Source organism: Cupressus sempervirens, chromosome 7 (genome assembly GCF_028749045.1).
Source record: "Cupressus sempervirens isolate cs-2001-9-10 chromosome 7, ASM2874904v1, whole genome shotgun sequence".
Classification (NCBI taxonomy): Eukaryota; Viridiplantae; Streptophyta; class Pinopsida; order Cupressales; family Cupressaceae; genus Cupressus; species Cupressus sempervirens.
The window spans coordinates 268,737,456-268,761,689 of NC_143124.1; positions in this window are offsets into that span (position 1 = coordinate 268,737,456).

A 24,234-nucleotide genomic window follows, 5' to 3' on the forward strand; every position below is an offset into this window, starting at 1 on the left:
AGATGTAGCAAAGCTATCGAGTATTTTGAGAAATTGATAAGATCTCCTAGATCCAATAGTCATAATATTAGACTAGGTTACATGAACACTAAATAAGGAGAATCATCTAAAAGTGGTGAAGAGAGAAGTACCAAAGGTAAGAACTCCAAACCTACTTGTCATAATTTTTGTAACATAGGTCATACTGCCAATGTTTGTAGGAGAAAGACTACAAATTAGAATCCTAAGAAAAAATTCATGGGTCTCTACCACAAATCTGACAAATAAGGACATCAGGCACATGAATCCAAAACCAATATAATAAGCACACAAATATTTGAAGGATATTGCTATAGCTATCATAAGTATGGACATAGAGCATATGATTGCTTATTCAAGCCCAAATGGTCATCAAACAAGTAGAGAAAGTAAAGCACAATGATAAAATCTTATAATTAGGATTATAATACTAGGTATAGTTGTCACTACTATCAAGAATATGGACATGTTGCTTAAAATTTCATAAGAAAACATTTTTGAAGTGACTAGAAAAGATGGTTCAGTCAAACCACATGTTTTAGCTATTTGAAGACTTGTCACATAAGCAAGAATTGTCCAACAAGATTAAAGACACCTAGTAGTGTCTTAAACAGAGGCAAAGGAAAAGAAGATGTTTAAAATTTTAGAGATGAGATGAAAAAAATATGGAAGGTAAAGGAAGATTACAACACATCAAGTTCAAATGGGATCACTTCACCCAATGGGTTAGGTGATCACACCACCTCATATGAAGAGATCAAGAGGTATGTATGGGACTAATATTTTGAAATTCAAGTATACACTAGTTCCAAGGATTTAGTTCTAAAAATATTATATTTACATGAAGAAATATGTAAAGTTTTGTTTAGAATTTAGAAGAAATCCTTACGGTTTGTTAGTTTTAATGTTACTACCGAGCATGAAAAGTTTCAGTATGGTTTTCAAGTGAAATATTGTTAATTTCAAGTGATTGCAATTGATAGTGTTGACCAAGCTTGCATTAGTTGTTGAGAATAGAAGAAACTACATGGAAGTTGAGCAAGTTGAAATTTTTATTCAAGCTGAGCTTACAGCTCTATAAGTACTGAGCATTAATTGCTAAGTTTTAAGGTTTATATGATCAATTTTTTACTCATTTGACATCATTAAAAATTGGAGAGAGCACAAAGAGCTAAAGTAAAATTGAAGAGATCATTCCAAGTGTGTTCAAAGTGAATTCAACCATCATTTGACACCATTCATCATATTTGTGAAGGCATTTATCTTGTACTGAGCTATGTTGTTTGAATTTGTACAAAACTTAGGTATTAAATATGGTGTCTAGTTCTTCTAGTACTAAGGTCAAAGAGGGAAAATAATTTTTAAATGTTCAATTAATTAGCAATGAGATTAGACAACTTAATTTGAAGCCAATTCTCAACATTTCTTATAAACAAGACCCATCTGGTGTGTTATCCATTATACCACCACAAGTCTTAATGATTCAAGATGTGAGATATTGTTATACATTCAAAGTGGGTAGCATAGGAGATATGGATATCAAATACCTATATGGAAAAATATGTTAAAATAGAGTATTAAAAGAGGAATACAAGATTATAGAAAGAAAAAGGTTAACTCATGCCCTAGAATTTTTTACTATCTTTAAGACAGAGTGGATTAAAATTCTCTTGAGCAGAATTCATGACAATTTTGTATGGTTAGAGAATGGACCTATCAAGATTACTAAGAAGATTGTGTAGAGGGTAAGAAAGTATCCAACCCTAGATAGGCCCAAAGCTACGAGAAGTAATAAAAAAGAGCTTATTGAGAAAAACATAGGGGCAATGTGGAACAAAAGAGTGATGTAGGGAGGTGCAAGTAGCTAAGGCCAATTGACACTCGTAGCTACCCAAACCACCACGCAAGAGTTAACATAGCAAAAAAAAACACAAAAGTGAATAACACCATAGAGAGAGAGACAACAAACAATATTATTTAATTGATTCATGAAATGATTAGCATACATGCTCAGCTAGAAGGCCTTCTAGGTTATGGCCAGCTACAAAATACAATCATGATCTAAGATCTAGCTTCAAATTAACACTTTCTAGTTCTACTCTCCAATCCTCTCTATAACCTACCCTAGCTCTAACCCTAAACACTCAATTTATACTAGCCAAAATGACTTATAGATAACTCTAGAACATAGAGAAGCCACAAGTCAGCTCTTAATAGATATTAAATATGCAACATGAAAAGAAACCTATCATTAAATACTTGAAGAGCCTCAAGTTGGCCTACAACATTAATTAGAAGTCCAAAAATTGATGCCAGAGAAAAAATATGATATATTCTAGCTTCGATTGAATTAGAACTTACACTTTGAACTAAAGGTAGTACTTCAGGTCCTCCATAATGTTTGAAAGGTGAAAAGGCTGATTCACCATGGATAAGTGTGCATCCATCCCAAAAGTCATACACAAAAACCTATCATGCAAACTAAAAGAAATTGATACTCTAGGAGAATTTTCATATCTTCCAATTTATAAGTAACTAGTTACACAACACACAACAAGCCTTTAGAAATCAGAAAAACACAGTTCCAACAGCAAGGTAAAAATAGCTCAAAAACTAAAACATGCAGTATAGCAGTGCAACCCAGGATGCTCTAGTATCAGACAAGCAGGGTTGGAAGAAATGATTCTCTTGAATCATTGAGATGTCACAATCTGAGTTGAATCCAACTCAAATTGAAAAATCCATGAAGCATCTTCCATATGTTTGTTCTTCCATTTCACCAGATATTCATAATAATCTTTTCTCCTTGTGCTCTTACCAACTCTCTAATCCAATATCTATTCAACTTATACAATCTACTTCTTAGGATAATCCTTTGATATGATAATTTCATCATCTGACTCATGATACTTGTTTAAATTAGCAACATTGAATATAGGAGATATATCCATGTCATTAGGTAACTCAACTTCATAAGAATTTCCACTATCAAACTTCTTCAATATCTTACAAGGTCCAAACTTCTTCATTTTCAGCTTATTATATGTTCCAATAGGAAAGACCCCTCTTTTCAGATGATCCATAACCTCATTACAAACTTGAAAATCATTATGTCTTCTAGATTGATCAACATTCTCCTTATACTTCTGATTACTTTCCTCTAATCTCAACTTCACTTCCTTATGCAAAGATTTCATAAAATCAAAAAATTCTTTTCCTACAACAATTCTCTTTCCTTCACCAACAATATCTCTCAAATTTGATATAGCTCTAGGCTACATTCTAGTAATAATCTAAAAAGGTATCTTCCCTATACTCCTATTCATAGAATTAGCTTGTGCCAATACCATTTCCCAATTAATTGGCTTATCTCCAACTAAACATCTCAACAAATTACCCAAGCTTCTATTCACAACCTCTTTTTGTCTATCTCTCTGTGGATGGAATGTAGAGCTAAACTTCAACTTAGTACCCATCTTCTTCCAGAAATTCTTCAAGAAAAACCAACAATCTTACTATCTCTATTAGAAATAATACTTCTTGGTAGTCCATGCAATCTCATAAGCTCTTTAAAGAAAAGTTCAATAACATGCTCAACATCTAATGTCTTCTTACATGGTATGAAATGAGCCATCTTAAAAAATCTATCTACTAAAACAAATATGGAATCATATCCCTTTTTTGTTTTAGGAAAACCAAGAACAAAATTCATACTAGTGTCACTCCAATGTTTCTTAGGAACAATAATAGATGTATACAAACCAATATTTTGACTCACTCATTTTACAACTTGACAAGCTCTACAACTCCTTACAAGTTTCTAACCATCCTTATACATTTGTGGCTGATAATACTTCTCCTTTAGCAAACATAATCTCTTATCAATTCCAAAATGTCCAACCAATCCACCACTATGAATTTTCTTAATCAAATTCAACCTCGTAGAAATTCTAGGAATATAGAACTGAATACCTTTGAACAACATACCTTCTTGAATGGAATACTCATCATACTTACCGATGTGGTCTATCATAATTGATGCTTTGCACTTTGTCCATGCCTCAGAAAAATCAGGATCAACATCATACAACTCTTTCATTTCATCAAAACCAAGAGCTTCAACCTTCATCTTAGTCAACAAAGAACATCTTCTACTCAATGCATCAACAACTCTGTTAGTAACTCCACTCTGATGCTTGATCACAAATGTAAAACTTTGCAAATACTCAATCCACTTCATATGTCTCTGATTCAATTTATGTTAACTTCCCAAGTATTGTAAAGCTTTATTATTAGTATACAACACAAACTCCTTAGGAATAAAATAATGTCTCCACTTCTTCAATGCTTGAACAATACCATAAAATTATTGATCATACACAAAATACTTCCTTTTAGCATCATTCAACATTTCACTAAAGAAAGAAATAGGTTTACCTTCTCGACTTGACACAACTCCTATTGCATTACCACTTGCATCATTTTCAACTTGAAATACTTCATTTAAATTATGCAAAGCCAATAGAGGTAATTCAACAACTTTTTTTCACAAAGTATCAAAACTCTTATCAACTCCATGTGTGCAATTGAATTCCTTTTTATCTTCTCTCATTGTTTCAGTCATAGCATTAGAAATCAAATTAAAATTTCTTATGAACTTTCTGTAGAAATTAGCCAAACCATGAAATGATCTTACCTCACCCACATTCTTAGGTGTAGGGCATTCCAAAATTTCTCTAACCTTCTCAAGATCCATCTTAAAACCATTAGTAGAAATTAAAAATCCTAAATAAACAATCTCATCTTGCATAAAAGAACACCTTTTTAGATTAATCAGCAACTTTTCATCTATCAACATCTATAATACTTGTCTAATATGCTCAAGATTTTCTTCCTTGGTCTTACTAAATATCAGAATTTCCTCCAAATAAAAAATCAAAAAATTACCCAAGAATCTTTCAAAACTTCATTCATCAACCTAGTAAAGGTACTAGGTGCATTAGTCAAACCAAAAGGCACAACCAATGATTCATACAAACCATCTTTTGTCTTGATATCATTCTTCCATTCATCACCTTCTCTTATTTTTATCTACTGATAGCCACTTTTCAAATAAATCTTGGTAAAATACTTTGCTCCACTCAAAACAATCATTATTTCATCCATCCTTTGTTTAGGAAACCTATATTTTAGTGTGATCTTATTAATAGCTCTGGAATTGGTATACGTTTTCCATTCTCCATTCTTTTTAGGTGCTAATACATTAGGTACAACACATGGACTCAAACTTTCTCTAATTAATCCATTTTTCAGCAACTCATGCACTTTCTTGTTAGGTTCCTCATTCTTTGTGGGTGTGAATCTATCTGGTGCTTTGTTTGCAAAACTAGCTCCAAGAATCAAATCCATACAATAACTTATACTTCTTACTTCTAGTAAAGCATTAGAAATATCCTCAGCAACAATATCTTTATACTCATTTAGCAATCCTGTAATTTCTTTTGGTACTTGGCTACCACTATCTACTGTCATTCAACCATTACCAACTTTTTCTTCTTTTTCATTACTACCAACACTCGGTCCTCTAGGAAATATAGGAAAACAAACTTGATTCTTCTTCACTTCTTTTTCAAATTGTTTTCTATTAATCATGCAAACTTTTATTGTAGTACAACTGACCTCATCTAGATTTTCAATCAAAGAAAATAATATTCATTTCTTCTCATTTATCCAAAGAGTATATTTATTCAATCTTCCATCATTTAAAAAATATCTATCATATTGCTAAGGTCTACCCAAAAAAATATGACAACAATCCATAGGAATAATATCACACAAAAATTCATTAAAATAATGTCCAATTTAGAATTTCACAAGGCATTGCTCACTTACCAATATCTTATGCTCATCTTTGATCCATGAAACATGATAGGATTTAGGATGCTTCAATATTTGCAACTAAAATTTTTTTTCCACCTCTTTTAATGCCAAATTTGTAGAATGTCCACTGTTAATGATCGCCTTGCAATATTTTCCATCCATCTTACATTTGGTCTTGAAAAGATTTCTTCTTTAAAAAAGTTCCTCATCACTTCCCTTATTACATAAGGTTCTCCTCACCATTAGATTTTCTCCAGTATAAGGTCCACTTGGTGAACTCTCAATGTCTTCTTGAATCACAACATTTCTAAATTTTTGCCCACTTTTAGAAGATCTAAATTGAAAAGATATGTTCCCTTCTTTAGCACATCTAAAACAATTACCACAGAATGCACTTTTAGTATAAGAATTACCTCTTCCTTAGTAAGATATAGTACCTACTCAATATGAATCACCACCTTTCAACTCAGTCTTGTCTTTGTCATCATTCTTCCATTCAAATTTTCCTTTATCTTGAACAAATGTGTCAGATTTGCCACTTTTTCCATAAGATATACCTCTACCTCTCTAGAATCTAGCACCTCTACCTCTTTGTCTAAGTTCATGCTTCTTTGTCAAGATCCCCTCATCTTTCAAGGAATATTGATATGCTTCTTCCACACTTTCCAACTTCACAAAACTTATTTCAACTTGAATTCTAGATCTAAATTCATTTATGTACCTTGCAATTTTCTCAACATCACCATCCACATGTCCAGATCTGATGTCTAATCTATAGAATTCCTCTGTATATTCTTTCACAATCATGTCCTTTTGTCTCAAATTTTTAATCTTTCTTAACAAGCTAACTTGGTAATCAATAGGAAGCAATTTTTTCTTTACCTTGTTCACCATCTTTGGCCAAGTTCTAATCTTCTCATTTCCTCTCCTTTTTCTATTAGTTTTCAAATGTTCCCACCATAGTGAGGCATGACCTTTCAGCCTAGTAACTACAATCTTCAATTTCTTATTATCAAGAGTTTTTTCATACTTAGAGAACTTCTCCATATCTGAGATCCAAACTAACACAACATTGGTATCCAAATTTCTATCATAAGGAACAACTTCTACACCAGGCTTTGAATTTTCCCTAGACAGCAATCTCAACAATCTTGGTTCATCTTGATCTTCTTCAAGTTATGGATTTTGGTTTGGTGCTACTGCTTCATCATCACTTACATCATCAAGATGTGCTCCTCTCATGTGGGTTGTCTCCACAACATCTAATCTAGTTGCAATTTGCCTCAATTGATCCAATATAACATTATCAACATTTCCTCTACCATGAACCATCTTTACAAATCAAGTTCCTACAAGATCATAACCCTTTGCAAGTTATATGTAAAATCCATAGATCAACCATCCTATAACTAAATCTAAAATAGGGTTCTACACTACCAATCACCACAAGGATAAACCTCATGCTATGACACCACCTGATCCAAAGAGGTGCAAGTAGATAAGGCTAATTGGCACACTTAGCTACCCAAACCACCATGCAAGAGTTAACACAACAAAAGAAAATGCAAAATAGAATAGCACCATAGAGAGAGAATAATATTATTTTATTTATTCATGAAATGATCAACATACATGCCCAGTTGTAAGTCCTTCTAGGTTATGGCCAGATACAAAATGCATTCATGATATAAGATCCAGCTTCAAATTCACACTTTCCAGTCCTACTCTCCAATCCTCTCTAAAAACTAATTAACCTAGCTCTAAGCCTAAACACTCTATTTATACTAGACAAAGTGGCTTACAGATCCTTCTTTAACATATAGAATCCACAAGTTGGCCTGCAATAGCAATTAAATGTCTAAAAATTGATGTTCAAGAAAAATTGTGCTATCTCCTAGCTTCAATTGAATTAAAACTTGTGTTTGAAACTAAATGTATTAATTTAGGTGCTATATAGCCGCTTAAAGGTGCAAAGGCTAATTCACAAAGGATAAGTGTACATCCATCCCAAAAGTCACGTACAGAAACTTGTTGTGCAAACTGCCAAAAATTGATAATCTAGTAGAATTGTCATATCTCCCAACTTATAATGAATTAAGACTTTTTCCTTGGATCTAAGAGATTCTAGGCCCTCTTCAATCACCAAAATTTTCAGCCTCTAACTCATTTTAAAAAATTAGTTACACAGCCCACACTAGGCCCCTTGAAACTAGAAAAATATAGTTCTAGTAGCAATGTAAAGATAGTTTGAAAACTGAAACATGCAAGATAGCAGTGCAACCCAAGATGCTCGTGCATCAAAGAGGAATGAAAATTAGTATCGTCATAGATCCCCTAGTTGGTTTTTTAGTAATGATTATTTCAAACAAATTATTTCAATCAAGCATATTGAACAATGTACCTTGTATTGATGTTGATGTAGGATACAAGATAGTGAAGAAGGGTCATACTTATGACTTATTTGAGCTACAGTTGCAAAAAGTATTAGAACACTTGTGAGCCATAAGGAAAACCAAGAGTGCACAGTGTAAGTTTAGTTCAATACTTGTATGCATATGTTTCTATGTACAAAAACATTTCCTTTTTTTGTAAAAGTAGCTTGGAAGACAAATAGATCTATTGCAGTGCAAATAGGTGAATTCATTGAGCAAATGGGAGAGAAGCTTGAATCTGTTATGACTAGTTATTTTTAGGAGTTTAAGAAGTTGATGAATCAAAGATACAAGATTCTAGTGTCACTAGTTGAGAAACATTTTAATGATGTTTACTTTCTAGTTAATACTGATTTAACATATTTACAGGTTGTAGTTCCAAGGGTAAGTTGGTTAAGACATCTAGGATATGAGATTAATGTGGATGAGGCATCTACAAAAATTATAGCTTTTCTTACAGAAGAAGTAGATACTAAGGCTACCGACTTTGGTAATTATGATGTTACAAAATCAAAGATAACTATGGATTTGAAGATATCATTAGTACTAAGAAAGAAGAACAAAATTGTTAAGAAGTTCAAAAAAAATTTGTGAAGGAGAAGAGGAAGATGATGAAGAAGAAGACAATAAAGATGATAAAGAAGAAGATGTTCCTTCTCAACCACCATTATCCCTAACATAAGTTCAAGAAGAAGATCAACATGAAGAGGAATTGAAGCTTGAAGAAGGTGTCGAAAGAGAAGAAACCAGTGAAGTACCTATAACTACAGAGAAGAAGAAGAGGAAATATAAAGATCTAGAAGTTAGCAAACCAAAGAAGGTTGTAAAATATAAGTCTACAGTTCTAGCTTCTAGAACTAGTATAAGAGCTACTATTCAGAAAGCTCAAGAAGTGGCAAAGCCAAAAGAAACAAAGGCCAATAAATCTATACAAATTGATGAGTCTGAGAAGATAAAAATGTTAAAGCACATTGGTCAAGCTAAATAAGATGAGGAGAGGGAAAAATCTAATGATAATAGCCAATTCCAAGCATTAAGTCAGGATCCTTTTGATTTAGATAATCTATGTGAAAATATAAAGAATAATGCTTATTTAGGTGGATTTTCACTTATTTAATTTGATAAGCATGGAAAGCTAGAAATGGATAAGGTAGAAGATTTAGTATATGCCATGATGGCAAAATTTAAGATGACTCTAATTGAGATTGCCAACTCTTTACCAAAGAATTTATATGATAGAGTTGAAAAAAAATGGAAATATAAGAGAAACTACACTTCCAAGAGTGATGCAAGATTTAGATAAATCTGAAATGACAAAGGCCAATAATAAGTGTGCAAGAATAGTTTCTCCAAATTGACAAGCCTTAAACATTCTACAAAACAAGATTGAAGATGTTTTTTAGCAAAGTACCCAATTATGGAGGGTAATTTATGGGATGACACCACCTAAGGAAACTGAGTAGACATCTATTGAGGTATGTGATGAGAAATATGGACAAGAAGTAACTAAGGTTATTACAGTTGATACTAAAACAATGCACATGTGCATGGTAGTAAGATAGAGGCAAATATAGAGGCAACAACTAAAGATGACTAGAAAACATAATAGAGTATACTAGATATATAGATGTTGAGTGTAAATCCACAACATATGAAAAAAGAAGACATAAAAACTATAAAGATCAGGGATGTTTTAGACATTGTTACTCAGACCATCAACCACCTAATAGAGGAGGACATGTAGAAAATATTTCTAGACACCACTACTAAGGAACAACAATGTAGTCATCCTATATTGGTGAGTGTAGATGAACTTGAGAAGGTAGAGAAGACAACTATAGAGGTGAAAACAATAGACATATCAAAAAATCCTCAATTTACTGTGATAAAACCTACATTACCCATTGTAGTGTATCAAAGAAAAGAAACATCCATGACTAACATCAGAAAATTGATGCACACTGTGTTAGTACCAGAAGTTGCTATAGAAGAACAAGATGGAACACAAGTTCCAATAGGCCAGGTAGATACTCTTGTACCAAAAAAAAAAGTTCAAGGGGAAATTAAAATTAAAAGGTAAGAAGAGAAGAGGACCGAAGAGTCAGACTTGAATATACAATCTGAGGAGCAACTGGCAATATAAACATTGGTTGCTTTTCCAACAACTTCTACTCCTCCAAGTCAAGTAATTCACAGGCCAAGTGTAGAAGCTACACCACTATAGTCTTCAAGGCCTAGTCATAGTACATCCAAGGTAGATGAGGTTACATCATTTAGTGATGTCAAATTGGATGAAGTGATTATTTTACCAAAAATAGACCTTGCAACAAACAATATTGAAAAAATGGGCATATTATAGGATGAACTTACAAGGAAAAAGAAACAAGAAGTTCTCATAAGGGAGCTTAGGCAGAAGCAAGCATTGTGAGACATCAAGGATATATTTCATGATGCATTCAACATACCAGCACCTAAAGAAGACAAGCCTATCATGGACTAGTTGGTAAACATCGTAGAATAGATCAATGATTAAAACTTGGATTCTAATGTAAAATTACTTGAATGGTCTAAGAGAAAATTTCAAGGAAAGGTAAATGAAAAGCTATATCAAGTGCTATTGCACTTAGTTAGGTTGAGTTAGCAACCAATATTGATAGTGTAAAGAAAGTGTTAGAGAATATTTTCTCATTTTACACCAAGTTGTGTGATACAACGCTGTTCACGGAAGACATGCAGTTCCATATTGACAATTTGGAGGAAGATATGAAGCTAAGAGGTACAACTCTACCTCATTCTCTAGCTTAGAGTCAGAAGAGCGTTAGGAATTTTATGAATTCCCAAGGTTGGTAGCTCTACATGCTCAAGATGCAAATATTTGAGCTACACTGATAAGCATCCAATCCATGTTGGCCCAACACATGGAAATACTTTACAAAGAGCTAGCCTTTGTAGAGACATTAATGTAGAAAGATCCCCATCTTTCAACACTTAAAGGCTTAGTTCATCTTGCTATTGAGTTAGCCATCCAAATAAAATCATTGGAGGTAACTTGTCATAACAGGGATGTAGCTCTAAAGATAATAATTAAGGTCCATAAAATTTCCTCAAAAAACACACTATAAGTGTACAGGCCATGACATAATTGTCAAACGGGGGAGGAAAAAGAAAGGGGTGTAATGCATGATAAGAAAAGACATAGTTAGCAAGCCAGTATATGTAGAATCTACTCAGAAGGAGTATTTAGTTTTCTATTTACAATGGAACAATCAACTCAGGTGAATTTAGTGAATTTTGAGCTATGACTATTGAGTCATAGTTAGTTTTGTAAAATTTTGAAGTTTTGAAAATTTGTTTTTAATTGGATATTATCTAAGTTATGCTTGAAAGTCTAAGGTTATTCATGCATGACCAAGTATTTTGCAACTCATCTCAAAGGGGGAGATTGTTAATCTTAGATTGGTTTTGACATATGAGTGATAATATTATTAAGTCATTCATTTTATTCATGCCAAACAAGTAATACATGTCAAGCATAAGTTATCGGATAGTATATTTTGAGTGAGAGATATATAGTAGGTGTTGAGTAACAAGTAAGTTTCAAGCAGATAGTAAGTAAGTATCTCGATAGTATATACCGAGAAAGAGATATATCGTAAGTAACTAGTAAATAGTAAGTGTCGAGTAGATAGTAACTGTCAAGTTATTCAAATGCCAAGTGATCAATGGATGCCAAGTCATTCAGAGGCCAAGTTATAGCATTGAAGTGTAGTTGATGTCGAGCATCAAGGACTTCAAGTGCCAAGTAATATAGTTTTGACATAGTGGTTTGTAATGGTACAAACTATTATGTAAACTATTTTGGAGTCAACTTGAGGATTGTTTTGCAACCCTAGATGATAAGGCTACATCTTTATTAAGAATCCCCATGTAGTTCATGCATCCAATCAGAAAAATGGAAGGATTAAGGGGAAATATGGGTGAATCACAATTGTTGATTCATAACTAACCCTATGTCACCTAGGTATTCTTAAGGAGGACAAACCCTAAAAAAAAATTGAGTGTGGAATGAGAAAAGAGAAAAGTTTGCATGCATAAAAAATTATTCATGGTGACTATGGTATTGTGAATTGAGATGCATTGAAAAATCAGTTAGAGAAAAAATAGAGGATAGGAAAGATACATCTAATTATTGAGGATCAAGTACACATTAGGAAAAAGGTCATTTATCATCTAGCAACAGAGTGCCAACTGAAGGATCATTACTGAGACATTCTAATAGAATCAGTTAAATCTCTTAAGAGAGTAGTCTTAATGGTCTATTGTAAATCCTTTAATAGGGTACTTACTTCATTTTAAGTTAAAGTCCTTTTACCAAGAACACTTCTAATAGGGTGTTGAAATCATTTAGTATGGAAAGATCTAACAATCTTGTAAGCCTTTAAATGGGTAGACCTTTTGTGGGGTAGATCATCTTTCATGATCAAACATTGTAACCTTCACTGGATACACCTTATTACTCAAATAGCGGAGATTTGTGGGTGTCATCTCCACCCTAGTTTTACCTTCTCCTTGGAGGGTTTCTACTTAAGAAAATATCTTTTGTCATACATGTCTTGAATTTTTATCTACTTTTATACTATGAATGTATGTGCTTAATGTGGTATTTCAATTTACATGCATAGATTGTGAGATGAATGTGCGGTGAATGATTTTAAGGTTAATGTTTTAAGTATCGATTCACCCCCTCCCTACCCTCCCTTTCAAATTTTACTTTCCCTATTATATTTCCAACAAGTACAACTAATAAAACCTTGTTTTTCTATATTTTGTAATGTGCTAATCATGCAAAAGTTTTCCATTGGGTGGATTTTATACTCATGTAAATATTTTGTGCACTAATAGACAAACCTCTAGTTGATATAGCAAGAGAGACCAATACTACTAAAGTTGATCGATTTCCTAGAGCAGTTTGTGTGACTAGTACTCATTTATTTGTGGGAACATTATTGTTGAACAAGAAAACTATGTGTCTATTAAAATTACTAAAGCTTCCAGGTCTTTAAAATTGTTATTATTTGTAGTATAATTCTAGTTTACTTATACATAACTTGTTTTGGATTGATAAAACCATGATGTTTTGTAGGAAATAATGTTTTCTTTGATCATCTTTTTAATATGATAGTAAGTAACAATAATGGAAATTTCATACAACAATGTTGGAATGTAGTGCCTGCCCTAGTTTGCATTTTGCTAGTGTGGCCAAACTCTTTTAGGATAGTTTTACGTTGATGATTATTAGTGACATTATTTTGGGATTATCAAATATTGTTTTAGATTCAATTTATCATATGATGAGATTACTTGGTACTGTATATTTCATGTATGCATGATGATTATTAGGTGATTTCAGTTATTGATGATGATTAGTTAGATGGTTTATTATCACATGTTTTTTTATAGATACTTAACCCATACTTTCACGTGTATGGTGTGCATGTTTGTTTTCTTTATGTATGGCATTTCTGATGTGGTTAAGGAAGGGAGTCATAGTCACCTGCTAGTCAGGATCTACACGATGCACCACTTCCTGCCATTGCCTATTTAGCTTAGTATATATTGTGCTTGTACATGCATGGATTTTATGCAGGTTGGGCAAGTATCGGGTATCGACTTCCCTAAATTGCCAGGATGAGCATACCCTATCACATTATGTCAATGGTAAGAGAGGGGAGATAATTTCTCAAGTCCAAATCCAAACCCTTTAAGCCATTTTTCGTAATTGAAAATTAGGACAAGTATCTAAGTTGAGTACCCTCTAAATGTGTTAGATGATGTAATTCATGATATTAACCCTTGGTTCCATTTTGTATGTGTTTTGCTATTATGGGTTTTTGTATTTTACTTTATGAGTCTTTGGTGAATTCACTATTAATTGAGTCTAATTAAAAGATTTAGTTAATGGTTTAATTTAATGGAAAATTAATATTATATTTATTTTATTTAATTAATTGGGAAATTAATTAAATAAAATAATCAAATTTGAAGATAAAAGTTATAAGTTTAGATTTGCAATTTAATACTAATATATTTAGAGTACATTTTTTAAATAAATGCTAAATAATATTATTATTTAAGTTTGTAAATATTTTATCAATTAAGTTTCAAAAAATAAATTTAAAAGTGAAAAATATATTAAAACTATTAAAAGATTCTAGATCATGTGATATGTGCATGTGATTAAAATATATTAAGACAAAACAAGTGGACTTATTAAAGTGAGTGCATGAGATTTTAAAAAATTAAAAAATTAAATTGAAAAGAGTAAAGTGAATATATAATAAATTAATGTATACTATTTTAATATTTATTCACATAGGAGTATGTGAACTCTCATGAGTTGTCATGTTGACAACACAGGAGTTTGCACTCTAATTATGCACGTGTTGTCTACACTTAAGAGTTAGCATATTATTTGAGCACATGGTGTCTACAACATTCTAGGCACCTCATCATCTTTATCTTCTTATTGTGGAAGTTATGTGCTTAGTTGTCATCCTTATCTCTTAGTTCTCTCTAGACACATTCTAGATGCATCTTAGAGGCCTTTATATAGAGGCTCTTCTAGTGTGTATGGACAAGCTTAAATGCATTCGAGAAGTTCATATGCTTCTACATGCTCATATGCTTCTACAAGAACTTCTAGTCACTTGGGGGTTTCGGTTGGTTTGATTCTTGGAGGAATGGTGAATGTTGGAGAAGGAATGGATTTTTTTCTATGGACTTCTAAGGCATAGCAAATTAGCATCAGCATCCAGGTGCACTCATGATTTTAACATATTTCATTTGCACTTTTTCTCTTCCTGAATTCTTTGTGTCTATTATATGTGTCTAAATATACTGCATGAACAAATCTTAAATCTTGAAATTGGAATCTAGATATGTATGTTAATTTTTAATTGGTTGCAAAGAAACATTAGGAAACCCTAGTTTTATTTATGAAGGAAATTCATCACAAATTGCCATGTCACTGCCCCTTACATAGACCCAAATGCATAAATTCATAAATTTTTATCTAGACCAAATTTATTCAATCATTTTAGGTATATTTGGCACAACTTGGCCCTCTCCAACATATTTTAAATTCAGCTCGATCCAACAATTTATTAGGGAGATATGGCCTCTGTACTAGGACTATTTTATTCAATGACAGTCATTCTTCCATTTTCCATAACCAGGAGTTCGTTGTGCTTAAACTTCACAAAAATAATCTATCAGAGCATGAAATGAATTAAAAACTAAACCAACATAGATCTAATACATTTATACTCAAGATTTTATCCAAATGAGAAGTCTTTTCAATATAAAAAGCGGATTGTGCCCTTACAGCAACAAGCTAGGACTTTGTAGAGAATTTAATTTGGTATTGTATGAAACTTTGATAGCCCTACATAATTATGCATTTTATTAATATTTAAAATTATTTTCAAGAGTTTTATCCCAACTTTAAATCCTCAAACCACTCTTAAATCCCATAAACCCTCTTCGAGCCTTCTAGGCTTCATTTTGCCAATTTTTGGCAATTTACATTTTTAGGCACTTCAAGTGCATTTGACACCATATAATGGCTCTACTTTCCATATTAAAATAAATTGGACATTTGAAGGTATTTAAATAACTCATCTACCTTAGAATCCCGAAGTGAACCCTAGGTACACTAACTCCCAAAATGTCATTAAGGCTACATCATTGATCCTTTTACAAAGTGATCAATCAAAACATTTAAAACATAAACAAAACATTATTAAGTGACCATTGTGGACTTATTACAATCAAATGACCCTTCAAGGTCATGTTCATTCTTTGATCCCCGTAGGATCTATTTAGTTACCCTAGTTCCTTTAGGCCTTTTGTCCTTGGCCCTGGTGCTCCTGCACTAGTTAATAGTACAAGAAATGTAATTAATTATTAGTCAATTTAAGTAAATGGATTTTTAAATGAGGGTGAATTAAAAGAAAAGAGATAATAATAAATGTTTAGTGGAATTAAAGAATTGAATTATTAATGAGATTGATTTTACTTAAAATCAATGAGGATTATTTTAAATAAATGATTGTCCTTGAAGCATTTTAAGGAAATTGTAAACTAATTAAATGAAAGTTGATAAGTATTATTTTTATGTTTTGAATAATGGGAGATGCTCTTGGAATTAAGGGAGTTTCATTTAATTATTAGTAACATTGATTTTAGTAAAATAATGAAATGATTTTATTAAAAGTGAATGGGAATTAGTTTAATGATTTAAATAAGTAAATAATTATCTTTTGAATATTTTAAAAAATTATTTTAAAATAATGGATGGATAATTCTATGTTTTATTCGAAAAGATTAATGGGTTGGCTTGGAGATCAAACAAAGAATCTTATACACTTGAAGTATACTTGAAACAAAAACTGAAACCTCATATTTGGCTTAATCATGTGATTGCAAAAGCAAACTAAAATATGTGTTTGTATCTTGTTCTTTGTGCTATCCATGTTTGGGGTTTGGGTGGTCCTAGAGTGTTGACCAGTTAGGATGTTTACCAGAGGCTTGAGGGTTATGTGATTGTGATGTCATGTTGATTTGATCTCGATCTTTCTAAACCCAACCATGGTAATGTGATGGTATGCTCTTTGAGATGTTTGTATTTACTGATTTTTATTGCTTTCCAGTGTTCATGTGTGAAGATGAGGTGTATGTGTATGATACCCTTGACTTAACCATTTTTGAGTTATAGATCAATTATACTTGGAGTGCTTTCCAGTCACCATGGGATTGAAGTATTGATTTATTTCATTATGTTTTCATGTTGTGACATGTTTTGACTCAACCATTTTGGAGTCTCAATCAGTATTAATTTGAGATACTTTTTGGTTGCTTGTTGAGAACCAATGGATATTGTGATTATCATTGACATTTTTGATTGCCAATAGAGAACCGTTGTGGTCATGATTATCTATGGATGCTTTTTAGTTGCTCATGGAGATTTGATGCTCTTTTGTGGATTATCCTTTTGGTATTTTTCAAGTTGCTTGTATAGGACTATGGTGATTTTGTGATTTATGATTTCATGAGCTTAGGGTAGGTTGTTTACTTGTAGTGTTAGGAAGTGGCTTGCAATGGGGGGCGGGGCCCTAAGTGGTTGCCAAGGTAACTCATTGTAAGTTATTTAATAAGTGAAAACATTTCAACTAAATGGGGATTAAATGAACCTAATAAGATAATTGTATGTTCTCGCCCATGCCTCGAGTGCTAGTACAAACTAGGATGGGAGTAGAGAGAATGCTTGGTTGTGACCTTGCATTTCATAGTATTCCTCATCAGTATGAAAGGATACTAGTGGCCACATAGGGATCACTAGGGGGCTAGGGTCTATTGAGAGACTACCAAGATAATTCTAGCGTGATTCGTGCAATGACACTTTCCCGCTTGCATAGTAGGTTCCTACATGTCTTTGTTGTGCCTCTAGTATTAGATGTCAGTTTGTGAATTAGAACTTTTGAGTTAGTATACTTTTAGGATTCTTGGACTTAGAGAGTATTTGTGTTATGTGATTTGATATCCTATTTGGGATTTGAGATTATCTCCTTAGCATAGTGGGAGTGGACCATTTAGGTTCTACGTGATCGGGTGGTAGTGCTTTTCCACTCTTATCATTTGAGATCTCTTTGAGACACCGTGGCTGACGCATTCTTTGTTGGCATCTATCTTCATTCTGTTCATGGATTATGATGGTGGACATGTATCCTTATATTGATGATTACCATATGATAAATGGTGTTATTTACTTGTCTTATGCTTTATCTTGCATATTAGATTTCTTTCTGCATATGATGTAGTATGATTTAGGAGTGACATTCCTATTGTGTTAATATTGATGATCTCTTCAGTGATTTAGGATGTTACGCCTGGAGGGATGGCTAGGACCCACGATGGTCTAATGATGCTATTTATGGTTGGGAGGAAATGTGCACTTAGTTAATTGTTATTTTTATGATTTATGGCTATATTTTACGATGGATGTTTATATCTTCTATGATGATGTATCATGTATGGAATTTGGTTTCATTTACTTTATTGCAATTGCATCATGGATTAGAATAGGATGATGTACTTCATTTTCACACATGTATATTCTTCTAAGCTATTCATTCCCTATGACATGTGGGTATGTGCAGGATCATGGTGTACCAAACTATGGCCTTAAGTGGCAGTGAAAAACCAGCAAATCAAGGTTATGTCAAATTGACACATAATTTTAAAGTGGTTCTAGACTTTATATCAAAAAGTTGTAAGAAAATAATATGTAGGAAATTGAATCTAGTTTCTAAACTACAAGGCCTTATTTAGAGAAAAAATTATTTGATTGGTCAAAAGTTTAGATTTTAATGCATTACTACAAAAATTTCAGGGCAAAAATAAAAAGTAGGTGTATGTCTAACCACATTAATCATAATCAAATGATAATATTTTCAAATATAATTTGAGATATAAAAATTAGACTCATGCTTGGATGTGACACATATTTTTGGAAATTTTTATTTCAAATAAATAACTAATTATGAATTTTCTACTATACTATTTTCAGAATTGAAAACTCCCGTGTCTGACCACCTTAACTAGTTAAAAAAAAAATCAAAATTAAGTTTTTTTTTTTTTTTTTTTCCTATACTAGTCAAAGCATAGAATGTGATGCATCTTTTGGATTTCACAAATCTTATATAGTTTGAACTTTATAGCTATTTTTCAACCAGTATGTCAATCAACACTTTGTAGCTAACTCCATTAGAAAATAAGTAATAATTACTTACTGAACTCATAATTTGACAAAACTTACATTTATGAAAAGCTAAGAACATTCTTAAGAAACCATTTTCATTACATCAAATTTTGGTTAAAAAAAAGTCGTCAACTACATGCTTGAAGTAAAAAAGACATAAGAACATGCCAAAAACACATTTTCAGAATGTTTTAAAGATGACCATATAAGGTTGGTATTGAAAGATATAGTAGGAATTATAAAGGTATTAATTGTTTTCATTTAGTATCAGGATGGGTGGGAAAAAAGTGGGATTATATTTTGAAATTCTTTGAGGCATTTCAGAACTACATATTTTTCAGATCGCCACTTTTTGGCACACCATGATCCTGCACATACCCATGTACAGTGGATGATTGAGTATTCCAAATTTAATTTCCAAGAGGCATTCTAAAACAAATGTGTAATATGGACATTGGACTTTCTATTTATTCTTCCATGTGGATGTGGTAGTGGTTAGACTTAGTATTAATTAGATTAAATTTGACTCAATGTCTTGGGATCCTTAACGAATGTAACCTGTTATGTATGCTTATAGTTGATTGTATGTTATTACTTCTGCTACTATGTGCTTGATATGAATGGTTTATCTTTCATGTTTAAAAAAAAAAAATGTTTGGAAAACTTAGAAAAACATTAGGTTACTTCTTTTCGGTCCCTTGGCAGGGTGTTACATGGAAACAATTTTCTTTAATCAAATCATACATGCAAAACTGACAATATTAAGCAAAAAATAGAGGGCACAAAATTCAATGTAGTGCTCATAGACAAAGATTAAAAAAATCCTTGAAGGAAGGCTATAAAGTCATCGTTGTATACCTATACAAAGAATTTGAAAGGCATACACAAGAATCTGGTGCACCAAATTAGACATAGGTAAATTGGTCAAATGAAAAGTAAATCAAATTGCATAGTTGAGAAATTTCTTTTATGGTTTTAGTTTTGAACATAAATAACTCCATAACAATGTACATAACATTTCACTAGAGCCTTCATTTCCTATCATAGAGCCTCCACATGATGATGGCCATGATGTGCATCATAGTGGTGGAGGTATTAATTTTCTAATGAAAATTAATTACATAATTATGAATACAATTTAAAATCTTCAATTACAATTTGATGTTTAACATTTTTTTGAATATTTTAGAGCATGTGGAACATCATGGTGAAGGAGTGGAGCATGTTCCAATTTTTTAGCATATTGACGTGTTAGTGAATAAAAATGTTAATGTACATGATGTGGCATTTTTAAGGTAAGAAAAATTTATGTTATGTTGTACTTGCTAATTAAATACTTGTAATAGTTAGAAAAAGAAAAAAAGTATGCCAATTTAACGCATTTACTTGTTTTTGCAACAAAGCCCCCTTTAGTTCAGTAGCCTCCTACTCCTCGAAATAGGAGGAGGCATCATAATTTGACATTACATGTGCCACAAAAGGAGGAGAATGAGGAAGATATTGATGCTCCTATCATCTTTTTTCTTAAGAGAGCTAAGAAAAATAAAAATAAGAAATGATTTTTAAAAAATGCTCTTTGATAAACATTGTTGGATAATGAAAGAATGTTGTTTTAAGTAATTATCTATAAATATTGCATATTAATATTGATCTTTATTTCATGTTAATGAATATTTTTTTGTGTTAATGAATTACTGATTAGTATTGTGTATTAATGAATTTTATATCATATTAATGAATGTTATGTGATTGTATTGATTGAATGTTGTAGTTCATAAATGGATGAATGAATGAATGAAGTATGTAATTAGATGATAATGGTCAATTTAGATTGATTTTAGGGGGAGGGGGTGAGTGTTGGAAATATAAGAGGAGTAACTTAGAGGGGAGGGGTGAATTAGTTACTACTAAAATAAATCCCAGATCCCTTAGATGTCAATAAAATTTGTAATCTAAAAATTTAATATTGTTGATGCTCGGTAAACATACATAAAATATTATACATCGATAAATGTTGAATGAACTTAGTAACCAATCAACTTTGTAGACCTTAAGATATCATTAATGATTACTTAATTTTAATTGCAAATATGAAAGAAATAACATGAACACATATGACACCAAGAGTTAATGTGGAAACCCAATTTTTGAAAAACCACCAATTGTAACTAGTTACAATTTTTTTGCTCTTCTAAAGTGAGCCCTGTTATGAGCCAACCCTATTAAAGGTTACAAAATACACTATTAGATGTGACCCTATTAAAGGATTTAATCACCCTATTATGAGTTGTCTTGTTAGAGGTCTTGAAACAATTCAATAGAATTTCCAATTTGTTAGAGGATTTACAAATGGTTGTTAAACCAACTCTGTTAAGAGATTTTGATCACTACTACAATGGTTAAGGAGTAACAATGTATTGACCTAATTTGAATGTAATTGATTTTCTAATTACAGATCTCTATTCTGGGTTGTACTTAATCCTTCCTGATCGAATATAGCTTTTCTACTCTACAAGGATATTCTACCTATCCTTTCAATTTGCTTCCTCTCTTCATCTCTTGCAATTTATTCAATACAACTAACCTTTTACTTATACCTTTCTTATTCTCAAGTCGGCTCAAATACAATTTAGAATAACTAATATTCATCACCATAGTTGGCTAGAATCAATAGATAAATCAATTGAGCTCAATATGCAAAAACAAGAAAATCCTTTGCTAGCCAATGTGCCTTGGTAGAAACTAACTTAGAAACAATTTCTTCTATTAACCAATAGAAGATGGTTAACACTATGAACTTGCAAAAATCCTTTGGTAACTGAATGAGCTCGGTCAACACTAATTCCATCCAACTTTCCTTCATTAATCTAGTGAGCTTAGTTAATACTCTTTTACTACATGAATTCCTTTGATGCTCGAGTGAACTTGGTAGACACTTTCTTCTACATAGGATCACTCGATAGACATAGAAAACTAGCTTCACTAACCAAGTGAGCTTGACATGCACTTACTAACAACTAATATGAAATTTGTGTAACATCAAAGGCAATACACAATTAATCAATTGTATCCAACAATATCCCTCTTTGGTATTGATGGAAACACAACATGTCATAGCAGAATGAAAATTTGAGAACAAGACTCCCTCTATCAGTAAAATTCTACTTGCAATAATCTTCTACCAAGATCATTCTCTTTGGATGTTTTTTTATGGAACTTCTCCCTCTTGCATAATTATCCCTCTTAGACTTCCTTACCTTAGAGAACTTCTCCCTCTATGGAAAAAAAATTCAGAGAGATATGAAAGTAAACTTCTCCCTATTTCACAAGACATGCCAAAGACAATAGTTTAGTTTAGTATCAATGTACCTTGAGTACTAATTCATCTGCAATATGCCTTTGTTAATACTACACCAACTGATTGATCTTCAACTTAGTTCCTATTGATGCATCACTAAACTTTATTTAGTGAGCTTCAGATAGGAGAATGACCCCTAGCTTACCTCTTAGATACAAGAATGCATCCTTAGGTAATGGTTTGGTAAGTATGTCTGCAATCTATTCCTTTGTCTTCACATATTCCAATATGACTTGTTTATCCTACAGTAAATCTCTTAAGAAGTGATATTTATAGCAATGTGCTTAGTTTTGGAATGCATCACTAGATTCTTTGAAATGTTGAGTGCACTGGTGTTATCACAATATATGACTACTAGATCTTTGATTTCAACCTTCATTCCTTGCAACAATCGTTTGAACCAAATAATGTTAGAATAGTTTATTGTTGCTACCACATACTCTTCTTTTGTTGTGGATTGGGATGTGTAATTTCTTTTCTTGTTGTCCAAGATACTAGTCTTTTACCAAGAAAGAATGATCTGCCACTAGTGCTTTTTCTATCATCAAGACTTGTTGCCCAATCAACATCAGTGAACACCTTTAAGTCCAAATTGCCTCCAAGTTTTTACCATAAGCCATAATCTTTAGTACTTTTTAGATATCTAATGATTCTTTTGATTTCCATCATGTGGTTTTCTCTAGGATTTGCTAAGAATATTGCCACCATTCCAAATGTTAAGGAAATGTTAGGCCTTGTATGTACCACATACTATAATTTTCCAATCATTGATCTCTATAAGGTCTAATCTACTTCTTTGGAGTTATCATTTTTGGTAAGCTTATGTCTAGTAGACATGGGAGTTCCAACTAGTCTTGAATCTTCCATTCCAAACTTCTTTAGTGTCTCTTTGATATGCTTAGATTGATTGATATAGATACCATTCTTGTTCTACTGAATCTATAATCCAACAATGAATTTTATCTCACCAAATATGGACATTTCAAATTCTTTCTGGATTTCTTCTAAAAATGCTTTGTAAAAGTCATCATGTCCTATAAATAGGGTGTCATCAACAAATATTTTTGGCAACACAATCTTCTTATATGGTCCTTCCTTGATACACAAACTATTGTTATCATTTGTTCTTTGAATACTAATATGTATCAAATAGTTGTGTAATCTTTCATACCAAGCTCTAGGAGCTTGTTTGAGACCATAAAGTGATTTGTGTATTTTATAGACCACATCCCTTTTGTTAGGATCAAAAAAACCTTCTGGTTGTTCAATATAGAATTTCTCATCAAGAATTCCATTGAAGAATGCAGATTTAACATCCATCTGATATACTTTGAATCCTCTATGAGCTATATATGCAAGTAGAGTCCTAACACCTTCTAATGTTTCCATAGGGGCAAAGGTTTCACCATAATCAATACCTTGTTCTTGAGAATAGCCTTTACATACCAATCTTCCTTTGTTTTTTGAGACTTTTCCATTTTCATTTAGCTTATTTCTGAATACTCATTTTGTGCCAATTACATTTTAATTTTTAGGCATAGGAACAAGAGTCCAATATTGTTCTTCTCTATTTTTCCTATCTCTTCATTCATAGCCTCAATCCAACTTTCATTTTCTAGAGCATCTTTAATATTTCTACATTCAAATTCAACAAGTAAACACGCATCTTTTAATTTTCTTCTTGTGATTGTTCCATATGATTTATCTCCTATGAGTTGGTTAGGTGC